Consider the following 19,389-nt stretch of genomic DNA (forward strand, 5'->3'; position numbering starts at 1 on the left):
TGCTGACTGGTTTTCTGATCCACGACCCTACTTTAAAAAAAAAAAGTTATCTGTGACCAACAGATGCATATCTGTATTCCCAGTCATGTGAAATCCATAGATTAGGGCCATATAAACTGTTTTGTTAGACTTCAGTACGGATTTTAACATTATCAATCATAGTCTGTTTCTGGAAAAACGTATGTGTTACGGCTTTACACCACCTGCTATATTGTGGATAAAGTGTTACCTAACAGAACATATTGATACAACAGTAGCTAGGATGGGGAGAAGTCTGTCCATAATAAAGCGTTGCTCTGCATTCTTAACAGCACTATCAACAAGGCAGGTCCTACAGGCCCTAGTTTTGTCGCACCTGGACTACTGTTCAGTCATGTGGTCAGGTGCCACAAAGAGGGACTTAGGAAAATTGCAATTGGCTCAGAACAGGGAAGCACAGCTGGCCCTTGGCTGTACGTAGAGAGCTAACATTAATAATATGCACGTCAATCTCTCCTGGCTCAAAGTGGAAGAGAGATTGACTTCATCACTACTTGCATTTGTGAGAGGTATTGACATGTTGAATGCACCGAGCTGTCTGTTTGAACTACTGGCACACAGCTAGGACACCCATGTATACCCCACAAGACATGCCACCAGAAGTCTCTTCACTGTCCCCAAGTCCAGTACAGACTATGGGAGGCGCACAGTACTACATAGAGCCATGACTACATGGAACTCTATTCCACATCAAGTAACTCATGCAGCAGTAAAATTTGATTTGAAAAAATGCTAAAATACACCTTATGGAACAGCGGGGACTGTGAAGCAACACAAACATAGGCACAGACACATGATTACAAACACGATACGATAACGTATGCCCTATACACACACGTACACATGTGTTTTGTGTTGTAGATATGTGGTAGTAGAGTAGGGAATAGCTTATAGGCATCAGCTAAGAGAAGATCATGGGGATCCATAATAAATACAAACTCAGTAAAATCTTTGAAATTGTTGCATGTTGCGTTTATATTTTTGTTCAGTGTACTTAATACTTTTTATCTACTTTGCAACTACTTAGCATGTTAGCTAACCCTTCCCCTAACTCTAACCCTTTAACCTGACTCCTAACACTAACCTTAACCTAATCTTATCCCCTAACAGTCAGCCCAGCCAGTGGTGGAAAAAATACCCAATTGTCATACTTGAGTAAAAGTAAAGATACCTTAATAGAAAATGACTCAAGTAAAAGTGAAAGTCACCCAGTAAAATAATACTTGAGTAAAAGTCTAAAAGTATTTGGTTTTAAATAAAGTAAATGTAATTGATAAAGTGTACTTAAGTATCAAAAGTATAAATAATTTCAAATTTCTTATATTAAGCAAACCAGATGGCATGATTTAAAAATATATATATTTTACGGATAGCCAGGGGCACACCCAAAAACTCAGACATGATTTACAAACAAAGCATGTGTGTTTAGTGAATCCGCCAGATCAGGTAGTAGGGATGACCAGGGATGTTTTCTTGATAAGTGCGTGAATTGGACCATTTTCCTGTCCTGCTAAGCATTCAAAAATGTAACAAGTACTTCTGGGTGTCAGGGAAAATGTATGGAGTAAAAAGTACATAATTTTTTTTTGTAAAAGTAGTCAAAAATAAAATTAGTAAAGTACAGATACCAAAAAACGACTTACGTGTACTTCAAAGTATTTTTACACCACTGAGCCCAGCCCATGCAGCCAGCAGCAATCCCCGTCTACAATTTATCTTCTTAATTTTAAAATCAGATTTTAAACCTAACCTTAACCATAACCACACTGCTAATCTTATGCATACCTAAAAGCTAATTTTGACTTTGTAGCTGGGGTATCCACTGATCTATATAATAAGGAGGTGGTAACTACTGACAACCGTGAGCACACCAGCGCACACTATGGTAATGATGTAAAAGCGATTTGCCTCGCTGATGTTTTATTGTGCTGGAGCAGCTTGAAGGTAAAAGTAGCTATTTTGTTCGAATTCAATTAGTATTTTGTTTTACTTCAACTTTATACTATGTTCAAATATGCTTAAAGGTTATGAATTTGACGTCGCCTTACAAGACAATGGAGACAACACGTAGCCTGTAAGTTAACGTTATACAACACGATCCTTGAACTAACGTTAGCTGCTTTGAACAGATTACACACGTGTGCTCCACTGTTTTGTACGGGTTTTTGGGTAACCTAAGCGGTGGAAGACGAAGTCAGACTTTAGAAAGAATTTGTCAGCTCAAACGTGTCAAGTATCTTCTTAATAAAGTGAACATCATAGCAGCATGTCTGTTGTAGGTTAGCTAAATGATCATGTTGTAACGGTTGTCGTCGGAAGGAGAAGGATCGGACCAAGGTGCAGCGTGGTACGTGTTCATGATATTTATTTTAACTCAGAACACTAAGACAAAATAACAAAAAATACACCAACACGAAACAGTACTGTTTGGTGCTGACACAAAGACAGAAAACACCTACCCACAAAACCCATGTGGGCAAGAGCTACCTAAGTATGGTTCTCAATCAAAGACAATGATAGACAGCTGCCTCTGATTGAGAACCACACCCGGCCAAACAACAAAGAAATACAAAACATAGAACACAGAACATAGAATGCCCACCCCAACTCACGCTCTGACCAAACCAAAATAGAGACATAAAAAGGATCTCTAAGGTCAGGGCGTGACACATGTATATTGCAAAAAAATGGGCATCTGCAACACTGGATGAAGTGAGCAAGCAGCAAGCTTGCCAACCATTCACTGTGTTTCCAACCAACCACAGATATTTGTGGAAGTGTAGGGAACAATGTATCTTATCAAGTTTATTTGACTTGTGAAACCACACTACAGTAAGTACAATAGTGAAGTGTGCACCAGTCAGTTTTTATTAGTTAACTATTATGGACCTTAATATATACCACATTAAATTGTCATTTTAATTGGTGTAATTGAACAATTCCAATAGATATGTCATTTTGCCTTTGTTTACATTAAATTGGCCCCAGACAATGCTATAATGGGCACAATGTGATGCAACAGAAGTGAATAAAAAATGACAGAACTTATTGGAAGTACCAGGTCTATGACACTATAGCTTTCAGTTACTTTCTTTATCCATGGCATGCTGTATGTATGGACTGCAATTCAAAAGAACAATGTGTATATTTTGCTCACATTTTCCAAATGGGGATACATGTTGTGGTTCAATTACAGTGGTAAAAAGTATGTGAACCCTTTGGATATACCTGGATTTCTGCATAAGTTGGTCATCAAATTTGATCTTCATCTAGGTCACAACAATAGACAAACACAGTCGGCTTAAACTAATAACACAAACAATTGTACGTTTATGTCTTTATTGAACACACCGTGTAAACATTCACAGTGCAGGGTGGGAAAAGTATGTGAACCCTTGGATTTAATAACTGGTTGACCCTCCTTTGGCAGCAATAACCTCAACCAAACGTTTTCTGTAGTTGCAGATCAGACCTGCACAACGGTCAGGAGGAATTTTGGACCATTCCTCTTTACAAAACTGTTTCATTTCAGCAATATTCTCGGGATGTCTGGTGTGAACTGCTCTCTTGAGGTCATGCCACAGCATCTCAATTGGGTTGAGGTCAGGACTCTGACTGGGCGACTCCAGAAGGCGTATTTTCTTCTGTTGAAGCCATTTTGTTGTTGATTTATTTCTGTGTTTTGGGTCGTTGTCCTGTTGCGTCACCCAACTTCTGTTGAGCTTCAATTGGCAGACAGATAGCCTAACATTCTCCTGCAAAAATGATCCTGTCCTCCAAAGAACACCATTCTTGTTTAGTATTTTATGTACGTAGACTCGTCAGAGATGTTCGCATGTTCCAGAGATTTCTGTAAGTCTTTAGCTGACACGCTAGGGTTCTTCTTAACCTCATTGAGCATTCTGCGCTGGGCTCTTGCAGTCATCTTTGCAGGACGGCCACTCCTAGGGAGAGTAGCAACAGTGCTGAACTTTCTCCATTTATAGACAATTTGTCTTACCGTGGACTGATGAACATCAAGGCTTTTAGAGATACTTTTGTAACCCTTTCCAGCTTTATGCAAGTCAACAATTCTTAATCTTAGGTCTTCTGAGATCTCTTTTGTTTGAGGCATGGTTCACATCAGGCAATGCTTCTTGTGAATAGCAAACTCAAATTTTGTGAGTGTTTTCTATCGGGCAAAGCAGCTCTAACCAACGTCTCCAATCTCGTCTCATTGATTGGACTCCAGGTTAGCTGACTCCTGACTCCAATTAGCTTTTGGAGAAGTCATTAGCCACATACTTTCCCCAACCTACACTGTGAATGTTTAAATTATCTATTCAATATAGACAAGACAAATACAATAATTAGTGTGTCATTAGTTTAAGCACACTATGTTTGTCTATTGATGTGACTTTGTGATTGTTGTGACACAAGATCAGATTAAATTCAATGACCAATATATGCAGAAATCCAGGTAATTCCAAAGGGTTCACATACTTTTTCTTGCCACTGTGCAAATTTACCCTCAGGCTATCTTTCAATGTTTTGTGTGTGTGACTGACAGAATAATTAAGGGCATATTGAAAGACAAAAATGGTTCTCAGTACTACTTGAGCAGAGAGCACAACATTCTGCCTTTCATTTTGTCATACCCATGGAGAGAAATGCTGTCAAAATCCCAGTCGTCACTCATCTCTACATGACTGAATCTCAGCTGTGTCAAACATTCATCTCACTAACTATGCTGCTGCTGATTAAATGTGCCCTACATAGCCCAGGTCAATTCATGTGTTAAGGCAGCAGGCAACTTGTCAACACCGATACTACTTAGGGGTGATTCCAGCGTTTTGGATGTTACATTTGCATGCAAAATCACAACGGGTGGACAAACAAAATATGAATGAAACTTTTGATGTGTGTGTCTACAGTACCACTTGGGGGGAGTGTATACCCCAAAAATCAGACTTCTGGCATGTTGGAGAAATAAAGAAAATAAGAGGAATTATGGATGTCACATGAAATGGACAAGCTTTTTGGGGAGACTGAACATGTGAGTTTGTAAGTCTTAATTCAAAACATGGATAGCCATTTTGAAGGAAAGGCTGTCAAAAAGTGATTGAATTCAAATGGATTTACCCATTTGTTGTCACCTGGAATGTTTTCTAAAATGTAATCAGAAAGCATAGTACATTAGGACTATATTACAGGTATCCTGAATAGTACACTGCATAGGCTAAGGCCATAGCTTAAGCCACACCCTAATAAGGTAATTTTTTTCCTTCTCTTTATATATTTCAATTAAAGTATGTAAATAAGGCAATATAGATGCACCTATCCAACCCTTGTTACATTATTACCTTGTAGCCTAGTCTTACACCAAGTTAATGTAATTGTTTCCTCGGGTCCTTTCTCTGCTCTGGCTGCAGCCAGTATTGACCTGTCAGACAACGAGTGGCCCCTTGGAGGCAGAGAGTGTGGTCCCGGAGGGCCCTGACGTGGGCCCCTGTTGAGCAGGAACCTCTGTTCAGGAACTTGGACATATTCCTCTTTTCGCTCATCATTGGCCTACTCATCTACTGGTTCCTCTCACGCAAGAAGACAGGGGCCAATCCCAGAATTCAAGAGGCTCACCACTGTGTAAGTGTTCTTCCACCAAAATTCTATGATTTAATATTTTGAAACCCTTGCCTAGGTAGGGTTTCGTTGACAATCTAATTTGTAAAATCCCAACTCCCAAGAGAGTGTATGCTATTGGAACAGTGTTAGTATGTTTGCCTACGCACTGCGGGACCCGGGTTTGAGACCGGCAGTGGAAGTTGCATTGTCAATATCCGCTATATTGGTGTCAGAAGTGGGATAGTGCCAACGATCTTTAAAGATTGTGTGCTTAGCTGTTCATTTAAATCATCAAGGTTGATTTAACATTAGTGTGTATTTGCTCAGATTTCCCCCTCAAAAACCCAGGAAGTTTAAATTTGAACACTCCCATTTTATCGCACCCTAGTGACAAAAAGTTATTTATATTTTCATGCCCTGGAACTTGGAGCTGAGTGGAAAGCAGGGATTGGCAGTGTGCTGCTTTAGACCACACTGTGGTTGGGCTGGTCAGGGGTTCCAGCATTTTAATGGGTTGACCTCATGTAGGCCTAACTGGGGGCATGTGTGGTCACATTAGTTTACATTTGTGGTTGGAGGAAAAAATTATTGGAAGTGGTTTTAAGAGTCTTGGATGACTGTAGCTTATTCTAACATACCCTGGAAATTAAGCTACATCGCCCAGGCCACATGCAATTGTAGTGGTTTTAATTGTTTTCTCATTTATTTTTCCTTGTAACTTTCTGGATTAGGTCTATACATGCGTTCATCTGTTGAATAAGGCACTGGTTGAGGCTATTTGAGGAAGCTGTGAAAAGTTTTTGAAGTGTTTGTTTTTATTCTGTTTCCTTGAAAGGTGGATGCTTGAGAAGTCCATCTCACACCAATGTTACTGAGAGCCTTGTTGTTTCATTGTCTCCACTTGGCTACTGCCACGGAATAGGCAGGCAGGACTTGGCATGGGGCTTGATCAGTGACTGTTGCCTATGTTCCTTTGTTGGCGTCGCTTGGATCAATCCCCTCCACAGGGAAAATACCAGGCCCACTGGCTCTCTCTGTCTGAATGGGAACAGTGTTGAGAGAGCTAAAACACACTAGTAGTTCATTTCTCTCTCTCGTTCTCTCTCTTGCTTGCTTTTGCTCTCGCTCTTTCTCGTATTCACTCTCTTTCTCTTTCTTCTCTCTCTTCTCTCGTTCTCCTCTCTCTTTCTCATCTCTCTCTATTTCAGTCTCACTTTCTCCTATCTTTCTCCTCTCTTTTCGCTCTTCTCTCTTTCTTCTCTCTCTTTCTCTTCTCTTTTCTCCTCTCTCCTCTCTCTTTCGCTCTTCTCTCTCTTTTTCACTCTTCTCTCTATTTCTCCTCTCGCTCTCGCTTTCTCCTCTCTTCTCTCTCTCTTTCTCCTCTCTTTTTCCTCTCTTTCTCCTTCGTTCTCCTCTCCCTCTTTCTCCTTTCTTTCTTCTTTCTCTTTCTCGTCTATCTCTCTCTTTCTCCCCTCTCTCTCTTTCTCCTCGCTCGCACTCTCCCTCTCTCGCTCTTTATCTTTTGCTCTATCGCTCTCTCTCGCTTTCGTTCTCTCTCTCTATTCTCCCTCTCTTTCTTCTGTCTCTCACTTTTTCCGCTTTCTCATCTCCCTCTTTATCCTTTCTTTCTCCTCTCTCTCTTTCTCACTTCTCTTTCTCTCATCTCTTTCCTTTATCTCCTCTTTCTTTCTCTCTATTTCTCCTCTCTTTCCGCTCTTTTTCTCCTCTTTTTTTCTTCTCTCTCTTTCTTTCTCCTCTCTCTCTCTTTCTCCCCCTTTCTCCCCCCCTCTCTCTCTGCATGCTGGGAATTGTAAGTGCGAGTGGTGTTTTTCTTGGGGGTTTTCCTTTTTCTATGCACGATTAAGGTTTTTTTCAGTGGTAGAATTAGGTATATTGTATTTCTTGTTGGAATTGCCCTGATTTTGGTAGGGATGGCGACCCACATGGAGACGCCGTTCCTGTCACTTTGGCACGGCTTCAGGTGTGTTACTGAAGCTACTGTCACTGTGGAGGAGTTTATGGTCACCGTAGGAGAGAAGGTAGGCTTTGAAAATGTTGCTTATGCGCCGCGGATGAATAAAGCGGTGGTGGTTTTTCTTAACGAAGAGCGTCTTGTCGATCGGATGGTTGAGGGCTCTTGAACAGGGCTCTGAACAGGACATTAAATCTATTCAATTGAAATTGCTCACTCAGAATTACCCCAGACTAGTCATGATCTTACAGGACAAGAGACATGAACTGAGGTTGTTTATACATGAAGGAGTGAAGGGTGCCTTTATTAGGTCTCGCTTTGCTACCCTCGAGGATATGGATGCTCCTAGCGTTGTTTTTTACCTAGGGAAGTCGACATCGCAACGCATACAGTTGGTCTGCCTTTGTCTCCCTAATGGGAAGGTGACCACGGATGGCGGTGAGATGTGCCAACATGCCGTGGATTTCTACTCTGTCCCTCTATAAGGCGGAGGATTGTGATCCTCTGTGTGCTGAACGGTTGTTACAGGGACTTCCTCAATTGGGCCCTGAGCAGAGAGCTGCTTTGGACTCTGACATTACTCTTCAGGAGCTGTCCATTTCAGTTATGCAGCTCTCATCAGGCCGAGCCCCTGGCGTTGATCGTTTACCATCTGAGTTGTATAACAACTTTTGGGCGTCTATTGGGGGGATTTTTATGAAGTGCGGTGTGAATCTTTCAATGAGGGTTCTCCCTGTATCCTGTCAACATGCTGTACTTTCATTGTTGCCCCCCCCCCCCCCCCCAAAAAAAAATGGCAACCTGTGTGCAGAATATCAAATTATATCGAAGTGATTCTCAAACAGGTTGAAATAATATCTGGGGCTGTTAGTCCACAAGGACCAGTCTTACTGTGTACCTGACCGCTCTATTGTTGACAACCTGTTTCTAATAAGAGATGTTTTAGACATTTGTAAACTGTCTGATGTGAATGTGGGTTTGCTTTCTTTGGATCAGGAGAAGGCTTTTGAGCGTGTGGACCACCAGTACTTGTTCAAAACAATGAAAAGCCTTTGGGTTTGGGGATGTTTTTTTGTCTTGGATGAGTTTACTGTATGCTGGGGCCTCATGTATGGTGAAGGTGGGGGTGTGGTTTGAGCTGCCCCATCCCTGTCCAGAGAGTTATCAGGCAGGAATGCCCAATTTCAGGACAGTTATATTGTCTGACAATTGAACCAATCCTTTGTTTTTTAAGAGCGAGGCTTACTGGTTTCTCTGAGCCAGGGGATATGAAGGGACCTACGATAGCACTGTCTGTGTATGAAGATGACGTGACAGTTTTTATTACAAGGGGTGAGGATGTTAAGCTTCTCTCAAACGCTTTTGAAGGTGTATGAGGGGGCCTCCTTAGCTAGAGTTAATTGGGGGCAGGTCAGCTTCAGATAGGGTTCGCTCCACGGTTACCAGGGGGGCTCCAGTGGGGCAGAGATGGGATGAAGAGGTTTTTTTTCTTTTCTAGGCTCTGATGTATTTCAGAAAAAGAACTGGGAGGGTGTAGTGGAGAAGGTGTGTGCCAGATCGTCTAGGTGGAAATGGGAGCTACCCCAGCTGTCTTATAGGTGAAGGGTGCTGCTAGCCAATAACCTAGCCGCCTCTACCTTGTGGCAAAGACTAATGATTTTACAGCCACCGGGAGGCCTGATACAAAAGCTTCAGAGGACCCTTGCCAATTTCTTCTGGTCTGGACAACATTGGATTAAAGTTGCTGCCCTGTACCTGCCACTGCACAAGGGTGGGCAAGGCCTGGTGAATATTTCTTCTAGGATCATGGCTTTCCGGCTTCAAGCAGCCCAGAGACTGTTGTACAGTGACGGTTCTAGCTGGGTCGATATAGCCTACACGATGAGGAGAGCGGGCTGTTTGGGCATAGACAAGCCCCTTTTCCTCTTAAAACAAGAGGGGGTTGATTTGTCTGGCCTGACTCCATTCTATGAGTCTGTTATGCAGGCTTGGAGAGTGTCCGATATGTCCCGTAAGGCTGGCACGCCACCAGGGATGTGGCTTTTTGAAGAGCCTCTGATCCAGTCCCGTGCTGTGGGTTCAGTCAGCCTACGTTCATGCCTGTTAGGTGTGGGGCGTACCAAGCTGGGTCATCTGATGCGGAGCAGGAGCATATTGTTGGAGGAGCTGGGAGAAAGAGCGGGAATCCGATTATCTCACCTACTGAGGAAGGTCGTAGCTGAGGTCTGAGATTCCTTGCCAGTACTTCATCGGCAGTATGTGACTGATACTTCCAACTCTGATTGGTGGACGGAGGGTCTGGATTATGTGTTTCCTGCGCTGAATGTTAGTGCTGCGGCGGGGGCATTAGAGTAGGACGTGGGGATGCTGCTTTCCTTCCAGAGCTGGGCGGTGGGAAAGAAGGCCACGTACATAATATGTGTAAAAGTGTCCCGTGCTTCTTCCCAGGAAGGGGTTAAATGGAGGAGGTGAGCTGGTGTGTTTGTGTCACGACTTCCGCCGAAGTCGGCTCCTCTCCTTGTTCGGGCGGCGGTCGGCGTCACCGGCTTTCCAGCCATCGCCACTCCATTTTTCATGTATCCATTTGTTTTGTCTTGTTCCCTGCACACCTGGTTTTCATTCCCCAATCAATCTACATGTATTTATTCCTCTGTTCCCCATCATGTCTTTGTGTAAGATTGTTTGTGTTACGTGTGTATTGTTGACGCGCCAGACTGGCTTGTTTTTTCTGTGTTATTTTTCACAAAGATGTTTATTGTTAAACATAATTTTTGTGACTGTTTTGCGCGTTTTGCACTTTTGCCTAAATAAAGTGTGCGCCTGTTCACAAATCTCTGCTCTCCTGCACCTGACTTCGCTACCAGTACGCACACATCTGACAGTTTGGTCCAGGTGCCTCCCCAAAAGGCTGTTGGTGGTCTTTTTATAAACTGCCTATTGATAAGAGGACAGCTGACCTCCAATGGAGGATAATACATGGAGCTATAGACACCAATATGCATCTAGTACACCTGGAGCCTACTGTTGGGGAGGGGTGTCCATTCTGTGCTGAGTCCCAGGTTGCTCAGGATGATTGACCTGATCACTAGCTGGTTCTCAGCTATGGGAGAGGTTTTGTCTTCCCAACAGTTTATATTTGGGCCAAAGTACAGGTTTAGTCGAAGGGGTGTAGTTCTCTTACTTAACTTTGTAAATTAGCAATTTGGAAGACACGAAATAACAGTATTCGGGGACAGGGGTCTGGGGACGTGGTGGGCATGCTGGAGGGGATGTTGGCAGCGAGACTGAGGGTTGAGTTTTCCTATTACAAACTGGGTAATAACATAGGGCTGTTTATGAGCATATGGGGTATTCAGAGGTTGTTGTGTTTAGTTACTGTGGAGGAAGATTTGGTGTTGTTTTTAATTGATGTTTAACCATGTTTTTGTTGATAAATACGATTATAAAAAAGAAAAAGAGAGAATGGCTAATAAATCAACAACAAAATGTACATGGATGATGGTTACGCTATTACTTGTAAGTTATATACAATGTAAATACTTCAAGGAATTAATGGTCATGGGTTGTCTCTCTTTCCTCTCTCCCTTTTTCTCTTGCTCTTTCTCCTCACTCTCTTTCTCGTTCTCCTCTCTCTCTTTCTCATCTCCCTCTCTCCCTCTGTGTTATCCCCTGGCTCCCCTCCCCTCCACACCACCAAAACCCCATTAAAGGAAATATGCAGGAGGAGGAAATGGCCCACAACTGAAGCTATGAAAATTCCAGGAAAAGGTTTTGGGGAGTGCAGGAAAAGGTTTTGGGGAGTGCAGGAAAAGGTTTTGGGGAGTGCAGGAAAAGGGAGAAATACCTTGGAGTTTTCTTGTGCTTGGCTGGCTCGCATTTCACTGTGGTCCTTTTTTGTTGGAGAAGAAGACACTGTCTTTGTGCACTCTTTTTGTCTTTGGTCTTCTACACAGCACATTTTGGACATTTCCCCAGTGTGCCAGAAGACCCAACGGATGCTCTTTCTCTTTGAAAGCTCTCCGAGGTGGAAAGTTGAGGCCAAAGTCCAGTAGTATTCTCTGTTCAGCCTCTCTTCTGTGGAAGCCATCCCTAATTTGCCTTTTAGGGAGCATGAATGGAGCAGAGCCCTGTCACAAATGGCAACCTTTTATAATAAATTAGGTAACCATAGTGATACACTCACAGCTCAGGGGTTTGAAATGTGCCTCATTCAGCTCTGCCTTGCTTCGTCTCTTTAAAAAGAAAAAATATGTTCAGTGAGAGACAGAATCGCTCCTGCATCGGCATAATTCACTATGGAGAGGCCAGCCCTTAGTCCGTTCTGAGGGGGCTTCTTCCTCAACTGCTTTATTGGATTGTGTCCCACTGTGGATCAGACAAGTGTTCTGTGGGGCGCTGGAGAACACTGCCTCTAGCCATGGGATGTGTGTTCCCTCTGCCCAAAGAAAGACAGGTAGCAGCAGCCAGGTCAGTCGCCCTCTCTCTCTGTGTGTGTGTGTGTGTGTGTGTGTGTGTGTGTGTGTGTGTGTGTGTGTGTGTGTGTGTGTGTGTGTGTGTGTGTGTGTGTGTGTGTGTGTGTGTGTGTGTGTGTGTGTGTGTGTGTGTGTGTGTGTGTGTGTGTGTGTGTGTGTGTGTGTGTGTGTGTGTGACACCTTTTTCAACTATGCTCTCTTCACTGTCTATCATGTTGATGCTCTTCAGGGAAATGTGTGTTACTTATAGAAAAAATTTGACTTGATTAGATAATTTGCACGTCAGCTTCCCAGGCTGCTTACCAGTGTTTTAGAAATAACGATCAATGTTGCAGAATGTTATGATTATGATATCCTGTCATCAAAAAGGCTATAGTCTGAATTACAGGTGTGTGCAGTACAAGTTTACTTAAGATACTTTCACCACATGCAGCAATTGTCACTTCTTGAAGGACTTCCTCTTGATAATTCTATGTTGCAAGTGCATAACTTGAAATGATACCTCCAATGTTCTTTGCTAAGGAGCACACATTTCATTGACAATTGACATGTTATTTTCATTGGTGAGTTTTACACGCAGTTACTGTCTTTGTTCAAAGTTTTTACCAATGATCAACTGAGCTATTTCTGTTCTGCTTTTCCATGACTTGTGAAGGGATTTCAGTACTGTGGTACATGTTAGCAAGTGGGTGTGACTCATACGAAAATCTCTCCCATGGGGTCAGAAGGGGTTGAGAATTCCAGAGTAAAAAACATGTTCTGCTCTCCCTCCTCAAATGGCCTCTTATATATGAGGCAGTGTAATAGCCATTTAGTAGATTGAATGACTAAGTTAACATGTGGATGTTTGCCTTTAACATCTGCTTTGTCTTTCTCTAGAGTCACTCCACAGCGAGAAACCAGCTTCATTGAGAAAATAAAGAAAACGGTTAGTAGCTTTATGCTAAATGCTGTGTCGTACGTAGAAAGCAATTAGTTTAGACAAAATTATGTCTATTTATTTAGTAAATGGATATGAAGGCTATATGCGACTTAACTTGCTTTGGTGACTGTCATATTAAAACATGTGGTTTCTAGTCAGGGTATATATGGACGATATTAGCTTTTGCAGAAGCAGCAGCTACTTTTCCTGGGGTCCATAATCAGCACAAAACATGAAAAGTAACAAAACACTGATACACTGATAGACAAAGAGCTGTAGTCAGTTTCAGAATGGGTGGCAAGAAATAAGTTCGTCCTAAATATTTAAAAAACTAAAAGCATTGTATTTGGGAAAATATTCACTAAACCCTAAACCTCAACTAAATATTGTAATGAATAATGTGTAAATTGAGCAGTTGAGACTAAACTGCTTGGAGTAACCCTAGATTGTAAACTGTCATGGTCAATAAATATTGATGCAACAGTAGCTAGGATGGGGAGAGGTCTGTCCATAATAAAGCGTTACTCTGCCTTAACAACGCTATCAACAAGGCAGGTCCTACAGGCCCTTGTTTTGTCGAACCTGGACTACTGTCTAGTTGTGTGGTCAGGTTCCACAAAGCGGGACTTTAATAATATGCATGTCAGTCTCTCCTGGCTCAAAGTGGAGGACAGATTGACTTCATCACTACTTGTATTTGTGAGATGTATTGACATGCTGAATGCACCGAGCTGTCTGTTTAGACTACTAGCACACAGCTAGGACACCCATGTATACCCCACAAGACATGCCACCAGAGGGCTCTTCACTGTCCCCAGGTCCAGAACAGACTATGGGAGGCACACAGTACTACATAGAGCCATGACTACAGACGCACAGTCACACACATACACACAATAACATACGGACTATACACACACATACACATGGATTTTGTGTTGTAGAGTAGTGGCCTGAGTGCACACACTTAATGTGTTGTAAAATGTATTGAATTGTATATAACATTTTATATAAATGCCTTAATTTTTCTGGACCCCAGGAAGAGAAGCTGCTGCCTTGGCAACAGCTAATGGGGATCCATAATAAATACAAGGACAGTCACACAAATGTTTAAATCCAACAATATACAAACAATACAACAAAAAATGTGTGTGTCCTCTCACAGTCCCCACCGTTCCATGTTTTGTTTTATACATTTCGAAAGGTAATTAAGCTGTTTGCGTGAGTAAATGGAGATGGAAGGGAGTTCCATGTGATGATGACTCTTTATAAAACTGTGCTTTGCTGTGAATTCATTTGGACTTGGGGACTGTGAAGAGACCCCTGGTGCATGTCTTATGGGGTATGTATGGGTGTCTGAGCTGAATGTTATTTGATTATGCAGAAAATCTGGAATTTTCATCACAGTAAAAACTAAATGAGAAGCAATTAAATCTCTTGTCAACCCTCAACCAGGAGAGACTGGCATGCATGTTGTTGATGTTAGTTCTGTAGCGCAATTAAGGGCAAGGCGTGCTGCTCAGTTTATTTTGCTGCACTTTACCATATTACTGGACAGTAATCAAGATGGGACAAGACTAGAGCCTGAACAACTAGTACAGTTGATTTTTGTGTAAAAACACAGAACATCTTTTTATACCAGACATACCCCTCCCCATCTTCACAACAACTTATATGACTTGACCATGATAATTGACCATCCAATGTTATACCTAGGAGTTTAGCTTCCTCAACTTGCTCAATGGTCACACGCTTATGTGGTTTATGTCTTAGAGAATGTTTTGAATCAAATACAATGCCAAATCTTTTCAGTCTCCTGAGGGGGAAAAGGCGTTGTCGTGCCCTCTTCATGACTTTCTTGGTGTGTTTGGACCATGATAGTTTGTTGGTGATGTGGACACCAAAGGAACTTGAAACTCTCGACCCGCTCCACTACAGCCCTGTTGACGTGAATGGGGGCGTGTTCTGCACTCCTTTTCCTGTAGTCCACGATCATCTCCTTTGTCTTGCTCACGTTGAGGGAGAGGTTGTTGTCTCTGACCTCTCTATAGGCTGTCTCATCGTTGTCGGTGATCAGGCCTACCACCGTTGTCGTCAGCAAACTTAATGATGGTGTTAGAGTCATGCTTGGCCACACAGTCGTGGGTGAACAGGGAGTACAGGAGGGGACTAAGCACGCTGATCCTCAACACGTCAGGGGCCCCCGTGTTGAGGATCAGCGTGGCAGATGTTGTCTCTACTCTTACCACCTGGGGGCGGCCCGTCAGGAAGTCCAGGATCCAGTTGCAGAGGGAGGTGTTTAGTCCCAGGGTCCTTAGCTTAGTGATGAGCTTTGAGGGCGCTATGGTGTTGAACGCTGAGCTGTAGTCAATGAATAGCATTCTCACATAGGTTTTCCTTTTGTTCAGGTGGGAAAGGGCAGTGTGGAGTGCGATTGAGATTGCATCATCTATGGATCTGTTGGGGCGGTATGCGAATTGAAATGGGTCTAGGGTTTCCGGGATGATGGTGTTGATTTTTAGACCTGTTTATTATTAATCACCCATTCTGGTACTGACTGTATCTCACTGGCTTTGGCTGCTGACATGTAGAGCGTTGTATTTGGTCAAACACAATCCTCCATAAGTTTATTAAGAACAGGCAGCATACTGATTGGTTGGCTGTTAGAGCCAGCAAAGGGTGCTTTACTACTTTTTCAGCGAGTGGAATTACTTTAGCTTCCTTTCAGGCCTGTGGGCACACACACCTCTTTAGGCCAGTGGTTCTCGACTGTTTTTCCCTCAAGACCTAAATTGAACCAGGTTTCTCATTCGCAATCCAATATTCTCATCTAATTTTTTTTGTTGTTGCCAAAATGCAATCTGGAAAACTATGTTTAATGTTATATTCTAAATGTACCAATTACATGACAAGGGAACAACAGTCCCAACGTTTCATTGACAATAATTCAATTTTGGCAATTTTCTTGATGAAGAATGTTAAGCTCTGTCACGTTCCTGACCTTATTTCCCTTGTTTTGTATTTATTTAGTATGGTTAGGGCGTGAGTTGGGGTGGGCAGTCTATGTTATTTGTTTCTATGTTTAGGTTTGTTCGTTTGGCCTAATATGGTTCTCAATCAGAGACAGGTGTTTGTCATTGTCTCTGATTGGGAGCCATATTAAGGTAGGCTGTTTTCACTGGTTGTTTGTGGGTGATTGTTGCTGTGTCTGTGTTTGTTCGCCACACGGTACTGTTTCGTTCGTTCGTTCGTTCGTTCGTTCGTTCGTTCGTTCGTTCGTTCGTTCGTTTGTTCCTGTTCGTGCGTTCATGTTTTATATGTTCTCAAGTTCAGGTCTGTTCACGTCGTTTATTGTTTTGTAGTTTGTTCAAGTGTTTTTTCGTCTTCGTTTAATAAACGATAGTATGTATTCAAACCACGATGCGCTTTGGTCCGATCCTTGCTCCTCCTCAGACGAGGAGGAAGACGAACGTTACAAGCTCACTGGTTTGAGACTACAAAATCAACCAAATCTGAAAATACTGTCATTGAAGAAAAATAGTTGAGGTTAAATTATTTAGAAGTATAGGTTCATTATCATTTCTACACACTTTCTACCTGGTTTTAGTCATTTAAGTTTAGAATGGAGTATTTTATTTTAAAAACATAATTTTTAATTAAAAAAAAATTTACGCTCACGACCCATTCAAATCCTTGGGTCGCAACCCATGAGTTGAGAATCTCTGCTTTTAGGCTTTGGTTAAAGATCTAGTAAATAGGGGTGGCAATACAGTCTGATACCACTCTCAAAAGTTTCCCATCAAGGTTGTCTGTACCTGGTGGCTTATCATTATTGATGGATAACAATCGTTTTTCTACCTCCCCCAATCTAACTTGACCAAATTCAAAACAACAATCCTTCTCTTTCATTATTAGATCTTTTATATAAAAATATGATGGTTCACTGTTTAATGTTGTCATTTCACTTCGGAGTTTTTCAACTTTACTAGTGAAATAGTCATTGTAATGATTGGCAATATCGAAAGGTTTTGTTATAAATGACCCATCAACTTCAATGAACGATGGAGATTAATTGGGGTTTCTGCCCATGATATATACTGAAGAAAAATATAAACGCATCATGCAACAATTTCAAAGATTTTACTGAGTTACAGTTCGAATTAGAAAATCAGTCAATTGAACTAAATTCATTAGGCCCTAATCTATGGACTTCACATGACTGGGAATACAGATATGCATGTGTTGGTCACAGATACCTTAAAAAAAAGGTAGGTGTGTGGATCAGAAAACCAGTCATTATCTGGTGTGACCACCATTTGCCTCATGCAGCGCGACACATCTCCTGCGACATCTCCTTCGCATAGAGTTCATCAGGCTGTTTATTGTGGAATGTTTTCCCACTCCTCTGAATATTGGTGGGACCTGGAACATGCTGTCGATCCAGAGCATCCCAAACATGCTCAAAGGGTGACATGTCTGAGTATGCAGGCCATGGAAGAACAGGGACATTTTCAGCTTCCAGGAATTGTGTACAGATCCTTGAGACATGGGGCCGTGCATTGTCATGCTGAAAGGTGACGGTGGCAGATTAATGGCATGACAATGGGCCTCAGGATCTCGTCACGGTATCTCTGTGCATTCAAATTTCCATCAATAAAATGCAATTGTGCTCGTTGTCCGTAGCCTCTGCCTGCCCATACCTTAACCCCACCACCACCATGGGGAACTCTGTTCACAACGCACAAACCGCTCAACCACACGACATCATACACTTGGTCTGCGGTTGAGAGCCCGGTTAGACGTACTGTCAAATTCTCTAAAATGACGTTGGAGGCGGCTTATGGTAGAGAAATTAACATTAAATTCTCTGTCAACAGCTCTGGTGGACATTCCTGCTGTCAGCATACCAACTGCATGCTCCCTCAAAACAGAACATTTTAGAGTGGCCTTTTATTGTCCCCTACACAAGCTGCACCTGTGTAATGATCATGCTGTTTAATCAGCTTCTTGATATGCAACACCTGTCAGGTGGATGGATTATCTTGGCAAATGAGAAATGCTCACTAACAGGGATGTAAACAAATTTGTGCACAACATTTTAGAGAATTAAGCTTTTTTTATTTCAGCTCATGGAACATGGGACCAACACTTTACATGTTGGGTTTATATTTTTGTTCAGTATAATTTACGGTACTCCAAAGTCTCTTTTCCATTGTGTTTGGTAATATAATTTCTTGTTATTTTTGTTAAGTTTAGTCACAACATTTCTCAATTTACAGAATATAAACCAATCTGCTGAGGAGCCTGACTTGTTTGCCACAACTTTTGCATAATTTCATTTCATAATAAATCAAGGGGGCTCTAACAGTTCTCACAGTTAGTTTCTTAACAGGTGCATGTATGTCAATAAATGGCATGAATTATTTTACAAAGCTTCCAGTGCTGGATTTTTTACATTTTTATACTTCCAGTGCTGCATCTGGATTCACTTCCTAATACACCAACATACATGTTTTGTATCTTCAACAAAAGTCCTGAGAAAACATTTTGTATGATCTCTAATAAATGACTTTGAGCCCAAACTTTGGCACTTGGCTTTCCTTCTTATTGCCACAATCTTATGGTCACTACAACCAATGAAAATTGATATTGCTTTGCAGAAAATCTCTGCAGCATTAGTGAATATATGATCAATACAAGTGGATGTCACAGATCCAACACTATTGGTATGCACTCTAGTTGTTTGAGTGATAACGTGGGTCGTATTAAGGCATAAGTCACAGTTAGAAGCTTCCTCTTGAGAGGACAGCTAGTTGCTAACCAGTCAATGTTCATGTCACCCAGAAAATATACCTCTCTGTTAACATCACACACATTTATCAAGCATTGCACACATATTATCCAAATACTGACTGTTAGAACTTGGTGGCCTTTAACAGCTACCTAAAAGAAGAGGTTTGATGAAGCAGGTGAACTTGCGACTACAACACTTTAACAAAATTTGACATGAGATCCTATCTAAGCTTTACAGAAATATGGCTCTGAAGATATACAGCAACACCTCCCCCATAGTCATTCCTGTCTATTCTGTAGATGTTATATCTCTGTATTGCTACTGTTGTATCCTATAATTATCTAAATTAGTTTCAGAGATGGCCAGTATGAATGTTATCTGATGTTAGCAAGTTATTGATTTCATGAACCTTATTTCTAAGGCTACATACAGTATATTAAAATGGGCTATTCTTAGCCCTTTCCTTGGTAGCTTATCGGAGATAGACATAATATGGAGACAAAATAAATATATGTTTGTGTGTGTGTGTGATGTTGGACTGAAGCTACCGACCCTAAGGCTTGGCTCTCTCATTCCTCCCAGGCTTTCG

The sequence above is a fragment of the Salvelinus alpinus genome, chromosome 13, assembly GCF_045679555.1.
Source record: "Salvelinus alpinus chromosome 13, SLU_Salpinus.1, whole genome shotgun sequence".
Taxonomy (NCBI): Eukaryota; Metazoa; Chordata; class Actinopteri; order Salmoniformes; family Salmonidae; genus Salvelinus; species Salvelinus alpinus.